At 42.7% G+C, this 15,935-nt stretch overlaps 1 long non-coding RNA gene across 1 annotated transcript; it reads right to left on the minus strand.

The window, feature by feature from the left end:
* Window positions 1–2,355: 2,355 nt before the first annotated feature.
* Window positions 2,356–12,947, minus strand: LOC138645852 (uncharacterized). The gene is made up of 3 exons (XR_011314780.1): window positions 12,878–12,947; window positions 4,775–4,804; window positions 2,356–2,814 (listed from the first exon to the last, which is right to left on the minus strand). It is a non-coding gene; the product is annotated as an uncharacterized lncRNA (long non-coding RNA).
* Window positions 12,948–15,935: the final 2,988 nt, after the last annotated feature.

Below are 15,935 nucleotides of genomic sequence, written 5' to 3' on the forward strand. Positions count from 1 at the left end.
ATGAAGGTCCTGGAGTGGCCTAGCCAGTCTCCAGATCTCAACCCCATAGAAAACCTTTGGAGGGAGTTGAATGTCTGTGTTGCCGAGCGACAGGCCCAAAACATCACTCAGCGTGAGGCCACGCGATCGGTGCGCTGTACTGGTACTGCTGTTTGCGGGAACAGGAAGGGGTTAAATATCAGTAAGCTCTTATTTTGTTTGCAGAACTGGTATCTTTTTTATAATGTTTTTTGTTTAATAGTTTGGTTGTGCAATTCAGTCACTCTGTAGTACCGTATTTTTGGTTGTATAAGACGACTGGGCATATAAGACGACCCCCAACTGTTCCATATAAAATATGGAGTTTGGGATATACTCGCCGTATAAAACGGGGGTCATCTTATACGCCATGTGTCATCTTATATAGATTGTGCGGTCCGGATGGTTCCCAGGGTCTGGAGGAGAGGTGACTCTCCTTCAGGCCTTGGGATCCAAATTCATGTAAAAAAAAGAATAAAAATAAAAAATATGGATATACTTACCTTCTGACGGCTCCTGGCTCTCAGCGGTGCAAGCGGCGGCCTCCGTTCCCAAGGATGACTTGTGCGAAGGACATGAATATGGATCCCCGGGCCTGAAGGAGAGTCTCCTCTCCTCCAGACCCTGGGAACCATCCAGGACCGCTCCCTGCACACGCCCTACCCAGAGTATAAGACGACCCCCGACTTTTGAGAAGATTTTCAGGGGTCAAAAAGTCATCTTATACGCCGGAAAATACGGTACATAGTATATAGTGGTAATAATGTTTTTTGAATTATGTGTTTTGGTTTATGGAAGTATTATGTATTCACCATGTAGTGGGAATGGTAGTAGTCATGGTGTGTCATTATTATTTCAACCTAGTATAGTGGCAGTATTGGTAATAATGTTTTTTACATAATGAGTTTTGTCCATGACAGTATTTAGGTATTATCTATTTCTGCTATAGCAGAATCAGTGTTATATGACAAAATAATGTTATATACAAGTGCTTCTCACTAAATTAGAATATCATCAAAAAGTTAATTTATTTCAGTTCTTCAATGCAAAAAGTGAAACTCATATATTATATAGAGTCATTACAAACAACAACATTTATTTCTGTTAATGATGATGATTATGGCTTACAACTAAAGATAACCCAAAAGTTATTATTTCAGTAAATTAGAATAATTAACAAAAACACCTACAAAGGCTTCCTAAGCATTTAAAAGGTCCCTTAGTCTGTTTCAGTAGGCACCACAATCATGGGGAAGACTGCTGACTTAAAGGGACTCTGTCACCTGAATTTGGAGGGAACAATTTTCAGCCATAGAGGCGGGGTTTTCGGATGTTTGATTCACCCTTTCCTTACCCGCTGGCTGCATGCTGGCTGTAATATTGGATTGAAGTTCATTCTCTGTCCTCCGTAATACATGCCTGCGCAAGGCAAGATTTTTAGAGATAGAAATTTAATTCTCCAGCAGGACTTGGCACCTGTTCACACTGCCAAAAGTACCAAAACCTGGTTTAAAAACAACAGTATCACTGTGCTTGATTGGCCAGCAAACTCGCCTGACCTTAACCCCATAGAGAATCTATGGGGTATTGTCAAGAGGAATATGAAAGACACCAGACCCAACAATGCAGACGAGCTGAAGGCTGAACATACATTTCTGTAGGCCAACATTTTGGATATTAAAATCATTTTTCAAGCTGGTGTTATAAAGTATTCTAATTTACTGAGATAATGACTTTTGGTATTTCATTGGTTGTAAGCCATAATCATCAACATTAACAGAAATAAGCACTTGAAATAGATCACTCTGTTTGTAATGACTCTATATAATATATGGGTTTTGCTTTTTGTATTGAAGAACTGAAATAAATTACATTTTTTATGATATTCTAATTTAGTGAGAAGCACTTATATACCATATATAGAGTGGAGGGCGGCACATTCCTTGGAGCTTGGACTCTTGAGTTTTTACGACCCTAGCAACTTCCCTTGCTATGTACAAGCTCTTGTTGGGCTAATATTAATATTAATATTTTACCTATGGAAGTCTTTAAGGACCTATTGTTTCTCTCTTTGCGTCTCATATTAGATTACACTTTATAATCCACATTTTGTGTCAGGTAATAATATCAATTCCTATCCTAAATAGAATATGAACTGGTCAAAAATGATGACACTCACAATGGTGTTATTAATTGTAGAATTACATTGAATAATAGAATTTTGCTAAAAGGTGTGATAGAAGTTACGATTTTATTAAAAAACTATGAATGTACACCAAAAGAATTTTAGATTTTTTATTTATGAGGTGGAAATGATTCAGAGACAAAGCCAGTATATCTTTTGGTAAATGCTCATAGCTTTATTATTATTACTCGTCTTCAAGTGCTCAAGCTGAAATGTGAGTAAAAGTATGATAAAACAACGACCGCGCAATCAGAAATGTTTTCATATTAATTGGAAAAAAAAATCAACATTTTGGACATGAATCAGACAGAGTTGTATTGCTCTATGGTAAGAGAAGCTAGAACAAAAGGACATAGATTAAGCCTATTTCTGATGATCCTCAACCCTCAAGTTGTAGAGACAGTACTAGTGCTTTCCATGTGGTCCAGGATGACCATGAGGTCCATGTTGGTCATGAGATCCATTCTGGTTATGAGGACCCTGCTGGTTATGAGGTCCTTTCCCTTGGGGTGGACCACTTTGTCCATGGGCAGGAGGGTGGCTTCCCTGAGGTCCTGGGTGGTGAGGATTCGGCTGTGTATAAGGTGGGTGATGTGGATCATGACTTTTTCCTGTCAACACAAGAGTTCAGTGATAACATAGCTCGACTAACATATTGTAAAGTATAAGAGCAATATGTAGGTAATACAAATAGTGTTCACTGCACTAAAGGGAATACATAAACACTTTTATTTACTTTTTAGTATTTACTTTTTTCACTTGATTTTATAGATACTTTTGTTTAATAGGGCAGCCTTCCTTCTGAAGAGGTTTGTACACAAAGTTAATTTTCATCAACATCAATAGATACTGTATTTGAATAATAGTCAGTTCAACAATTGGATGCGTTTAAAAAAAATGCTCCCGTGCTGAGATAATCTTATAAATGAACCCCTGCTATGTCCTTTGTAATGGCTGTGTCTGATCGTGCAGGATTGTGGTCTGATCATCTCTCATTTGGCAGCCTGTGCAGCACCCTACTACCACCACAACCATTGAACTGTACAATAGTCAAATCCAGAATATATTTGCTGCCTGTCCTTTTCAGAGACTTATGACGAAGGACTTCTACTCATCGGAAATATTGCCTATAGATGTTCTTTTCTGGCAAATAATTAATTTATTTTTAAGTGCAAGATTAACCTATCAAGTATAGTTTCCAAATTTAACAGCATGGTCTACTTGGATGTCCATGTCAGAGGAGTACTGTGGACCTGCAATACTCTCATCGAAGTCAAGCTGTCTTTCTATTGCTGCCTAGGATTTATAAGAAAACTAAAGTTTTTTGAAAAGTACATTATTTGCATCACAAATAAAAATCTTTCATAGGGATCGTCCGGTCTTAAACTACAAGTCTACAGTCACGCTATATGACTGCAGACATGTGAATCCTGATATCGCACACACTGTACGCTGTGAGGTTTCTCCAGTGTCAGTGACGGGAATGGTCAGTTACTTTCCTATTTGCCTTGTGTCTATATTGTGGTTAGGCATTTTTTGCCACCGCTTGTTCCTGTTACTGCACTGTTACTTTGGGTCATCTTCTTTGCACATTGCACTTTCTAATTGTATGTTCCATATGTGTCACTTGTACTGTTCTTTTAATCTTAGTAGATTTAGCAATCGTCAAAATTATGTTTATTTGTTACATGTTACTCCAGTCATTAGGATCAAATGGCTTAGGATTTCTATTCATGAAATTTTTAACTTTCTACTTACTTGTTGGTTGTACATTGATGTGCACTTTGCACTTTATATGGAAATCTGTCCCCCTGAATTTGGTGATTATTTATTTCTTTCTATACCCATTTTATATGATTTGTTTAATAAAAAATTGCATTTTAAGGATTATACTCTGTGGTGGTGGTTTATCCCCTCCTTTTCCCAAGTGTTTATCACATAAAGTGACTGCAGACTTGTTGCTTTAGACCAGATTACCTCTTTAAATTAGCCAGATGGGCTCATGTAAAAAAACAAATTGGTGTAATAAGATGGAAAAATAACCAGCAACGCAAATAATTTGTCCTCTCTGTCAAATCCTGCACCAAACTTTATTCTTCCATTTCCAAACTCTTATCCTCTTGCAATACCATAAGGTGTAACCTTATGTAAATTAATAGTACACATGAAAAAAATAGGAAACATTGCAATATATCTTATGGGAGAAATCCGGCTCTTTCTCCTTCTGATCTGATCATTCAGTCTCAGAGATCGGGGCAGAGCAGAACAAGCAGGTAGTTAGCAACTACCGTACCTGCTAATAAGTGCTTAGCCCTGTAAGGAATTTAAAAAAAGTAACTGATAATGACTTTAATTCACCCCTGTGTATAATTTTTTTTTTTCATAGAAAAACAAGGATGTATATCAAAGAGAAAGTGATATGCATCAAGTAATATTTACAATATTTACAACAATGTGAAAATACACTTAAAATGTGCAGAAATCCTGCAGAGTGGACACATTTAGGTCAAAGATGAAGCTGCCAACTCCTGTAGATGAAGGCATAGGATGTGATGATGATGAGCTCATTACCTTGATTAGGACGGTACATGATGGTTTTTCCTGGGAAAAGAGAAAAAAATGAATAAACCAACTGCAGAAGACTATGTTTTATTGTTATATCCAAATAGTTTGCATATTTTGACTTAATCAACAGTATAGTATATTCATTATAATTATCAGATTTAACGTTAGTTTCCATAATAAAATATCTATAATATTGGCTCATTATTATTATTATTCATTATTATAGCGCCATTTATTCCATGGCGCTTTACATGTGAGGAGGGATATACTTAATAAAAACAGGTACAATAATCTTGAACAATACAAGTCACAACTGGTACAGGAGGAGAGGGGACCCTGCCCGCGAAGGCTCACAATCTACAAGGGATGGGTGAGGATACAGTAGGCGAGGGTAGAGCTGGTCGTGCAGCGGTTTGGTCAATCGGTGGTTACTGCAGGTTGTAGGCTTGTCGGAAGAGGTGGGTCTTCAGGTTCTTTTTGAAGGTTTCGATGGTAGGCAAGAGTCTGATGTGTTGTGGTAGAAAGTTCCAGAGTAGGGGTGATGTGCGAGAGAAATCTTGTATGCGATTGTGGGAAGAGGAGATAATAGGGGAGTAGAAAAGGAGATCTTGTGAGGATCGGAGGTTGCGTGTAGGTAAGTACCGGGAGACGAGGTCACAGATGTATGGAGGAGACAGGTTGTGGATGGCTTTGTACGTCATGGTTAGGCTTTTGTACTGGAGTCTCTGGGTAATGGGGAGCCAGTGAAGGGATTGACAGAGGGGTGAGGCCGGGGAATAGCGGGGGGACAGGTGGATTAGTCGGGCAGCAGAGTTTAGAATAGATTGGAGGGATGCGAGAGTGTTAAAGGGGAGGCCACAGAGCATGAGGTTACAGTAGTCGAGGCGGGAGATGATGAGGGCATGGACTAGGGTTTTTGCAGATTCTTGGTTTAGGAATGTACGGATCCGTGAAATATTTTTGAGTTGAATGCGGCAGGAAGTGGAAAGGGTTTGGATATGTGGTTTGAAGGAGAGATCAGTGTCAAGGATTACCCCAAGACAGCGAGCTTGTGGGACTGGGGAGAGTGGGCAGCCGTTTACTGTAGTGGATAAGTCCATTGGGGGGGTCGTTAGAAATCTAGCGGAGAAGAAGGATGAAATAGCGGACAGACATTGAGGGATTCTGGTTAGTAGGGTGGTGATATCTGGTCCAGAGATGTAGATCTGTGTTTCGTCAGCATAGAGATGACACTGAAAACCGTGAGATTCTATGAGATGTCCCAGGCCAAAGGTGTAGATGGAGAACAGCAGGGGCCCTAGAACTGAACCTTGCGGGACTCCGACAGATAAGGGGCGAGGTGAGGAGGTGGTGTGCGAGTGGGAGACGTTGAATGTCCTGACCGGACGTTAGGTATGACAAGATCCAGGATAGGGCCAAGTCTGTGATGCCAAGGGATGAGAGGGTCCACAGCAACAGGGAATGGTCCACTGTGTCAAAGGCAGAGGACAGGTCTAGGAGGAGGAGGATAGAGTAGTGTCACTTGCTCTTGGCGGTTAATAGGTCATTGGTGATCTTAGTTAAGGCAGTTTCAGTGGAGTGGTGTGACCGGAAGCCTGATTGTAAGCGGTCGAAGAGGGAGCAGGAAGATGGATGGGAGGACCATTCAAGATGGACGTGTTGTTACAGTAGTTTTGAGGCTTTGGGAGAAGTGATATAGGGCGATAGCTAGATACAGAGGATGGGTCAAGAGAGGGTTTTTTGAGGATAGGTGTGATTGAGGCATATTTAAAGCTTGAGGGGAAGACACCAGTTGTTAGTGATAGGTTGAAGAGATGGGTTAGGGTTTGGGATGAAGTGGGATGGGATCTGGTCAAGTGCACAGGTGGTGAGATGCAATCTTGAGTAGAGTGGAGATGCTCATATAGCAGATACTGTTTTGCTTCGACAGTCATTTATTTGAATAGCTTGTATGTAATATATTTAATACTGTATTTGTTAGACCCTTCATGACCTCCATTTTGCTGATTGTCAGAGATTTTTCATTTATTATGAAGTGTAAATATTTAAATAGTAACTAATCTTTTTTTGTTCACTTTAATGCTGGATATATAATTTGCAAAAATATTGTAATAGGATTAATTCATTCATTTTTCTGACATCCTGCAGAAAACAGATTCTGAACCGTGCAGTAACAACTATTTAGAAACATACACCATGGCCCCGATTCATCACTTGTGCATGTGATTCATGCATTTGGCACAAAGTCAAAAATTGGCTTTTCTTCCTGTCTTGAATTATTTTTGCAAATTTTCCCTCCAGTTTCATGTTGGCACCAAAAGTCGCAAAAAATATGTGTACTCTCAAATACGCCTGAGGGGGCGACTGGAGTGGAGTTGTGCGACTTTTCAAAAAGGTGCAATTGAGGAATCAAGCTAAAATATCTGAAATCACTAGACTCTGTCCACAAAGCGGAACGCAAAAACAAACAGACAGGTGAGCACATATAAAATACAAACAACAATAATGAATTGAATGCAAATAAAAAAACGGCACAAAACTGTACAAAAACCAGGTGATTGCGTGTGCTCTGACTGCAGCAAAAGTTAAAACAGGAGCGGAGTCTATACAGCGCTCTCACTGTGACAGTAGTGACGCTACTGTAAGCAAGTGGAGGTGTTGCCCACAACCCCACATGAGGAATTAGAGCTGATATGATGAATTCTGTTGTTTTTCTCATGTACTTTATTGTATGCCTTATGATTCGTATTGTTATGTGATAAGGTTGTGTTCTGCCCAGCAACAGTTAGTTGGTAGATAGGGTTAAGACTTGGGACTAGCCCAGGATGGTAAAGGTACCGTCACACATAACGATATCGTTAACGATATCGTTGCTTTTTGTGATGTAGCAACGATATCATTAACGAAATCGTTATGCGTGACAGCGACCAACGATCAGGCCCTTCTGGGAGATCGTTGGTCGCTGTGGAATGATCAGGACTTTATTTCGTCGCTGGATCACCCACTGACATCGCTGAATCGGCGTGTGTGACGCCGATTCAGCGATGTCTTCACTGGTAACCAGGGTAAACATCGGGTTACTAAGCGCAGGGCCGCACTTAGTAACCCGATGTTTACCCTGGTTACCATTGTAAAAGTAAAAAAAAAAACACTACATACTTACATTCCTGTCAAGTCCCTCAGCGTCAGCTTCCCTGCGTCCCCCAGTGTCAGCGCCGGCTGGTCGTAAAGCAGAGCACAGCGGTGACTTCACCACTCTGCTTTCCGGCCAGCGCTTACACAGTGCAGGGAAGCTGACGGAGAGGGACGCGACAGGAATGTAAGTATGTAGTGTTTTTTTTTACTTTTACAATGCTAACCAGGGTAAACATCGGGTTACTAAGCGCGGCCCTGCGCTTAGTAACCCGATGTTTACCCTGGTTACCCGGGGACTTCGGCATCGTTGGTCGCTGGAGAGCTGTCTGCGTGACAGCTCTCCAGCGACCAAACAGCGACGCTGCAGCGATCGACATCGTTGCCTATATCGCTGCAGCGTCGCTAAATGTGACAGTACCCTAAGAGCAACATGGGCACACAGGACATGACTTCCTGGTAGTTAGTTATGTAGGGCCCAGCTTGCAGCTGTAGCAGACCTCAGGTCTGAAAGTTGGCAGATACGTATGCAATGGGTGTTCCTGTGGCAAGAGGGAGACCTGAGAGACAGATAGTAAGATTCCGAGTAGAATAATGGCACAGTGAGAGGTCAGATTACAGGCAGGAGATACCATAAAAATGGAAAAAAGTACGCAGACTGAGGGCTAGAGCAGAAAGCTCAACAGGACAGTGTGGAGTCTTGGTAATGGGAGGCTATAGTGAAGACAAAGGAAGACAATTTACACAGGGTCATAGTTATGAAGCTTCTATACCAAGTGCTTTATTGATGTTGTTGAGGAAGATGGAAGCTCACACGTTAGGTTTTTGGGCTGTTCTGGTACTAGAGAGAGACACTGAGAAGAGCAGAGAAATTTCGGCAAGGAAGGAAACGTGTATGATATTGTGTGTTACAAAAGAAACGTCCATGAAGATTCCTACCTACAACTTCCTGTACATAGTTCTTACTACGTTAATCTTCAACAAAAAAAAAGTTTATTTTTTAACTCTGTTCTCCCTCATATAACCCCTTAACACCTGGACCTGGCCAGCTGAATCCAGCGGCACCATATGGTCTGGTGAGGCATATCGCCAATGTGGGTGTGGAAGACGAGTATTTCGCCTATGGCTACCTTCCCGCACCACATTATATTACCAGGAGTGTGACTGTTATAAAGGAGGCAGAGCACACTGTGAGATATCCAATGCACCCTCTTATGTGCTCTCCTACTCTCCCCTGACTATGGCTGCTAGGAGTCAGAGCTCACACTATGCGCCCCCCATACTAAGAGTTGGGGGATCTGTACGCCAGATATGGTGGCTGGATCTAAAAAGTTGCTGCATATGTTTTCTGCATAAAGGCAGCAAAATAGGGTAATTAACACTATTACCGTATATACTCGAGTATAAGCCGACCCGAGTATAAGCCGACCCCCCTAATTTTGCCACAAAAAACTGGGAAAACTTATTGACTCGAGTATAAGCCTAGGGTGGAAGTGCAGCATTTACCGGTGAATTTCAAAAATAAAAATAGATCATTATTTCCCCATAGCTGTGCCATATAGTGCTCTGCACCGTTCATTGTGCCCCCTAGCTGTGCCATATACGGTGCTCTGCACCGTTCACTGTGCCCCATAGCTGTGCCATATACGGTGCTCTGCACCGTTCACTGTGCCCCATAGCTGTGCTGTGCCATATACGGTGCTCTGCACCGTTCACTGTGCCCCATAGCTGTGCCATATACGGTGCTCTGCACCGTTCACTGTGCCCCATAGCTGTGCTGTGCCATATACGGTGCTCTGCACCGTTCACTGTGCCCCATAGCTGTGCCATATACGGTGCTCTGCACCGTTCACTGTGCCCCATAGCTGTGCTGTGCCATATACGGTGCTCTGCACCGTTCACTGTGCCCCATAGCTGTGCTGTGCCATATACGGTGCTCTGCACCGTTCACTGTGCCCCATAGCTGTGCTGTGCCATATACGGTGCTCTGCACCGTTCACTGTGCCCCATAGCTGTGCTGTGCCATATACGGTGCTCTGCACCGTTCACTGTGCCCCATAGCTGTGCTGTGCCATATACGGTGCTCTGCACCGTTCACTGTGCCCCATACATAGCTGTGCTGTGCCATATACGGTGCTCTGCACCGTTCACTGTGCCCCATAGCTGTGCTGTGCCATATACGGTGCTCTGCACCGTTCACTGTGCCCCATAGCTGTGCTGTGCCATATACGGTGCTCTGCACCGTTCACTGTGCCCCATAGCTGTGCTGTGCCATATACGGTGCTCTGCACCGTTCACTGTGCCCCATAGCTGTGCTGTGCCATATACGGTGCTCTGCACCGTTCACTGTGCCCCATAGCTGTGCTGTGCCATATACGGTGCTCTGCACCGTTCACTGTGCCCCATAGCTGTGCTGTGCCATATACGGTGCTCTGCACCGTTCACTGTGCCCCATACATAGCTGTGCTGTGCCATATACGGTGCTCTGCACCGTTCACTGTGCCCCATAGCTGTGCTGTGCCATATACGGTGCTCTGCACCGTTCACTGTGCCCCATAGCTGTGCTGTGCCATATACGGTGCTCTGCACCGTTCACTGTGCCCCATAGATGTTCCACATAAATTTGTGCCGCCGCTGCCGCAATAAAGAAAAAAAACCACATACTCACCTCCCTTGATTGCAGCTCCCGGCGTCTCGTTCCGGCGCCTCCATCTTCCCGGTGTCTCTGCTCTGACTGATCAGGCAGAGGGCGCCGCACACACTATATGCGTCATCGCGCCCTCTGCCTGAACAGTCAGAGAGCAGAGACGCCGGGAAGATGGAGGCGCCGGCCGGGAAGATGGAGCGACGCCCGGCGGCTGGAACGAGGACAGGTGAATATGCTATACTCACCTAGTCCTGGCGATCCTCGCACTGTCCCTCTGCCTGGTCTTCGGTGCCGCAGCTTCTTTCTCTATCAGCGGTCACCGGCACCGCTGATTAGAGAAATGAATAAGCGGCTCCGCCCCTATGGGAGGTGGAGCCGCTTATTCATTTCTGTAATGAGCGGTCCCACGTGACCGCTGAAGAGAGGAAGAAACTGCAGCGCCGAAGCCCGTGGGACGGCAGGGACAGCGCGAGGATCGCTGGGACTAGGTAAGTATGCCTCAGCGCCCTCAGCCCCTCACCCGCCGACCCCACCACTACCGTGACTCGAGTATAAGCCGAGGGGGGCACTTTCAGCCCAAAAATTTGGGCTGAAAATCTCGGCTTATACTCGAGTATATACGGTACATTATTTTTGTAAATTACAGATGCAGTTAACAATGCTTCCCATTGAAGGGAGTCTCAGTCTATCCCCTGTCCTGGTTGTTTTGACACATGGTAAGGTTTTAATACTAGAGACAGGTTACGACCATCTCAATGGGTACACCTTGTCGTGGTGGGATGGCTTTTATATGTTTTTTTTTTTAATGAAAATAGCATTAGCAAAGTACCCTGCGCTATTTACATGTACTATCATTATTTACTTGCTGTAATGCATATACCGTACTCATTTTGTTTTGTTTTTTTGTTTTTTTTTTGTTTTTTTTTGGGGGGGGGAGTTAACTTCAAAATCTACTGGCTTCTTTCATACCCCGCAATAATATCTGACAAATATGATAAATTAGCAGTTTTACCTGCATTGATATCAGAAACCAGATTGTGATATTGTGCACATTTGCTACCTCTGAACTCCATACTGTGTAACATAGTCCTATAATGTATACAGCATGTATAAAATGTTATATTGCATATATTAACTGCCATAAATATTTAGAATAGTAATATTTCCTTGGTTTTATCTTTTTTTATTATTTAATTAAAGCTTTATTTCTTACTTGCAACGGTTCATATTTTCTTAATATTTACATGCAGATATTAAAGACGTTAGGGCATATGGTCATCAAAAATAGGCAGGTCCCTAGCTCGAAAAACTCCATTTAGGTCCAGGCCATAAAAAAGCCAAGGCAAATATCTCAAGCTCCGACAGACTGTACATGACCAAGCAACCAATGTTCGGCTATTCATTCAACAAGTAATTCTTCATTAAAAATGTAAATATAGGTGATCTGATTAAAAGCAACATTGCAATAAGGTGATATCCAGATACATATTTAATCCATACATACATGCATATACAGCAACAAACATTAATTTAGTACTGTGTGAATCACATGAAATTCTCTTAAAAGAGTAGTTCATTACTTAGATACTGGTGAACTCTCCTTCCGATAGGTCATCAGTTATAGATTGGAGGGGTTCTGACACCCGCCACCCCCAATGATTAGCAGGGTACAGTGTCGCAACCAATCAGAACCTCACAGCTCAATACTGCGTGTAGTGGCCGTTCTCGTGTACTGCAGCTCAGCTGCAGTGGAAGTGAGTGGGATCCGAGCTACAATACCTGAGACCCTACACTACACAACTAGTCCTGGCTCTGTACACTGTTCAGGGGCTTCTGGTAGCACTGCAGACAGCTGATCAATGGGGGTTTCATGTGTCAGACCCCCATAAAGATGATATTTTTACTAATCCCAAGGAGAGTTCATAATAATAATAATAATAATAATAATAATCGTTATTTTTATATATGGTTGAGTTCATGTAATAAATCCTGAACTGCAGCCACAGAGGGCTGGAAGTGTCGAATTAGGAATGATATCATACACAGAGTTACTGCTTATCTCTGTAAGTTATTATTACCTACTCTGCTAATTATACTGATATTTTCCAGGATCAAATTAAATATCTGAAACCTGAGAACTTTTTTTTTTTAAACTTTTTTTTGCTAAGAAAGCATTATCCATAATAATAACAACTGTATAAAGTGATACAACTTACTAGCATGCAGGAAAAATACTATATAAATGCCCATTGCTGTAACGCCTAAACTTTATGTGTATGCTGCTCAGTATCAATATCATATATACTATTTATGTCAGATAATGCACGTACCTTTCACAGGACAAAGTATTCAAGATCTTGTGATTCTCAAGACATCTACTACTGATATTTATACTAGTGTAAGAACAGAGTTAGGAGCCAATCACAAGCATGAGGATAAAACAGAAACAAAGGACAATTCAATGTTTATTAACTTTATGCCAGAACCAATGTTATCATATTAGGTCCTATCACAAATATGTTCCTCAAAATACACATAAATTATAGGCCATTTATTTTTCCGCCATTACAATACTATTTTCTCATAATCAAAAATAATACAATATTTTATCTTGATTACGAAAGATACCAGGGCAAATAAGGGCTTATTCACATGCTGCGTTTTTGTCATTTCTTTTTTTTTGTGGGGGGGGTTTCAAGAGTAAAAACAGCAGTGCCAGGAAAGTGAATGAGACTTCTCATACATGCTGCTTATTTTTTCTGTGCAGATTAGAACCATCAAAGTATTTTTCAAATCTGCAGAACGGTCATTTTATTTCAGCATTTTTGCAGTGTTTTTCACCCATTCAAAAATGCACTTTAAACAGCATTTTTCCTGCCAACATTTGTTATTTTGTGCAGAAAAATCTGCTGGAAATACACGATGTGGGCACAAGCCCTAATTCTTGAACATTCAATATATTTAGCTACTCTCTTTTTTAGTGTAAGGGCAGTCTCACACTTCCAGATAATTCCGGTACCGGAAAATCGGTACCGGAATTATCCATGTCCGTGTGCCGGTGCGTTTCTGTGGCACATCAGTGTGGCACACGTGCGGCACATGTGTGCCGCCCGTGTGCCCACAGGGTACCACATGCACCGTGCAGGAGACAGCGCTAAAGTTTAGCGCTGTCCCTTGCATCTGGTGCTGAAGCCGCCATTCATATCTTCCCTGCAGCAGCGTTTGCTGTAGAGAAGATATGAATAATCGTGTTTAAAATAAAGATCCATGACCCTAACCCCCTCCCACCCCCTGTGCGCCCCCTCGCTGTTATTAAAATACTCACCCGGCTCGCTCCCTCGCTGGCTGGCGCTGCTTCCTGTCCTGGCCGCACCTTCTACTGTATGAGCGGTCACGTGGGGCCGCTCATTTACAGTAATGAATATGCGGCTCCACCCCTATGGGAGGTGGAGCCGCATATTCATGATTGTAATGGGTGGCCCCACGTGACCGCTCATACAGTAGAAGGTGTGGCCAGGACAGGAAGCAGCGGCAAGCCAGCTAGGGAGCCGGGTGAGTATTTTACTAACAGCGGGGGGCGCACAGGGGGTGGGAGGGGGGTGGGGTCATGGATCTTTATTTTAAACACGATTATTCATATCTTCTCTACAGCAAACGCTGCTGCAGGGAAGATATGAATCGCGGCTTCAGCACCAGTGGAGGGGACAGCGCTTACAGTAGCGCTGTCTCCTGCACGGCACACGGACTGCACGTGTTTTACACGGACCCATTGATTTTAATGGGTCCGTGTAGTCCGTGCGCTCCCACGAACACTGACATGTCTCCGTGTTTGGCATACGGAGACACGGTCCGCAAAAAATCAATGACATCTGCAAAGATGCATTGATTTCACTGTGTCTACGTGTGTCAGTGGCTCCGGTACCTGAGGAAACTGTCACCTCACGTACCGGAGCCACTGACGTGTGAAACCGGCCTAAGATTGTAATGCAGGATAGGGCTCACATTGATCATACACCATAGTCATGCCACCATGACAAGTAAATGTGGTCAATGTGGATGACCATGATGGGCCACAGGTAATATATTATCACACCTTTCATGGGTTTATTGTGTTATGTTTAAGATTTAATTGAATCATTTATTGATTTGGTTATTTGTTTGCTTCAATGTTCTATGATTTATTCATCTCAAATTTGTTAGTTTTCATTGCCCTGATTACCAAAGTTCTAAGACGTGTACTATATTAAGTATGTTTATCCATTTAGACAGTGCTACGATCACTGTGGGTACAACACCTATATGAAAAAGGGGGACATGCAGTCCGCTCACCTTTTAGGGTGTGGAGCTTTCAATTCCTTGCACGAACGGAGTCAGAGCAGCTGTAGTGCAAACACATAGGAAAACGAGGAATTCAGCGAGGAACTTCAATAAAAAAATGTTTTTAATTTAAGACATAGCTTATAATTTAGCCATATAAAAAATGCTCCATAAAGGACTGGCTGGCAATATGATGGAGGTCTCATATCAAAGAGTCCTATTCCTGATTTATTTGCTGTCTTAACAGTCCTGCATTTAAGCAAGTGCATATCACATGATGGGTGTTGCCATACCGTAGTGTGGTATCCAATAAAGGAACAAACAAAACAAAATAAAAACAGAAAAAAAAACAGATTTCTTTTTTTTTTACAACATATATGTTAAAATCAGTTAGCCAGCATTACAAATAGTGACAAGCTCACATAAATGTAGAAGATTTCTTAATAATGGAGAATAAGATCCTGTCTCAGATTTAAACCAGTGGGAGATCTAGTTTCCAGCATAAAGATCCAGAAGGATTCTCTACACAGAGGCGTAGCTAGGGTGTTGGTTCAGGGGGGGCGAAGCTTCTGAGTGGGCCCCTAACCAGGTAACTTTGATTACAACTTGGTGATGCGCCCTAATAGTGGGGGAGAACCTCAGCAGATGACCACGCTGTTACTGAAGATAATCTCTATATAACGACCAACACGGATATTACCGCCGTATGGTCAGTGGTAGATACCAACCCTGCAGAACATAGATCACAGCACAGTTATAGATAGTGACGTACTGCTCACGTTCTTTATGGTGGAGTCGTCACTTTTCCCGTCTTTTCCATCTGGCCCAGACCGACATGACAACTTCTTCCAGCTACAACTCGTCTGCAGAGAATACAACAAAGACACATTTCACTTCTCATATTCCAGCCCCATCACCATCTATTCCCAACCTGCACAAACTCATCATCCTGCTGATACCCCAATACTGAGCCGCTGCCGCCATATGTGTCCCTATTACTGCCCCTGTTACCCCAATACTGAGCCGCTGCTGCCGTATGTGTCCCTATTACTGCCCCTGATACCCCAATAC

The sequence above is a fragment of the Ranitomeya imitator genome, chromosome 7 (assembly GCF_032444005.1).
Source record: "Ranitomeya imitator isolate aRanImi1 chromosome 7, aRanImi1.pri, whole genome shotgun sequence".
NCBI lineage: Eukaryota > Metazoa > Chordata > Amphibia > Anura > Dendrobatidae > Ranitomeya > Ranitomeya imitator.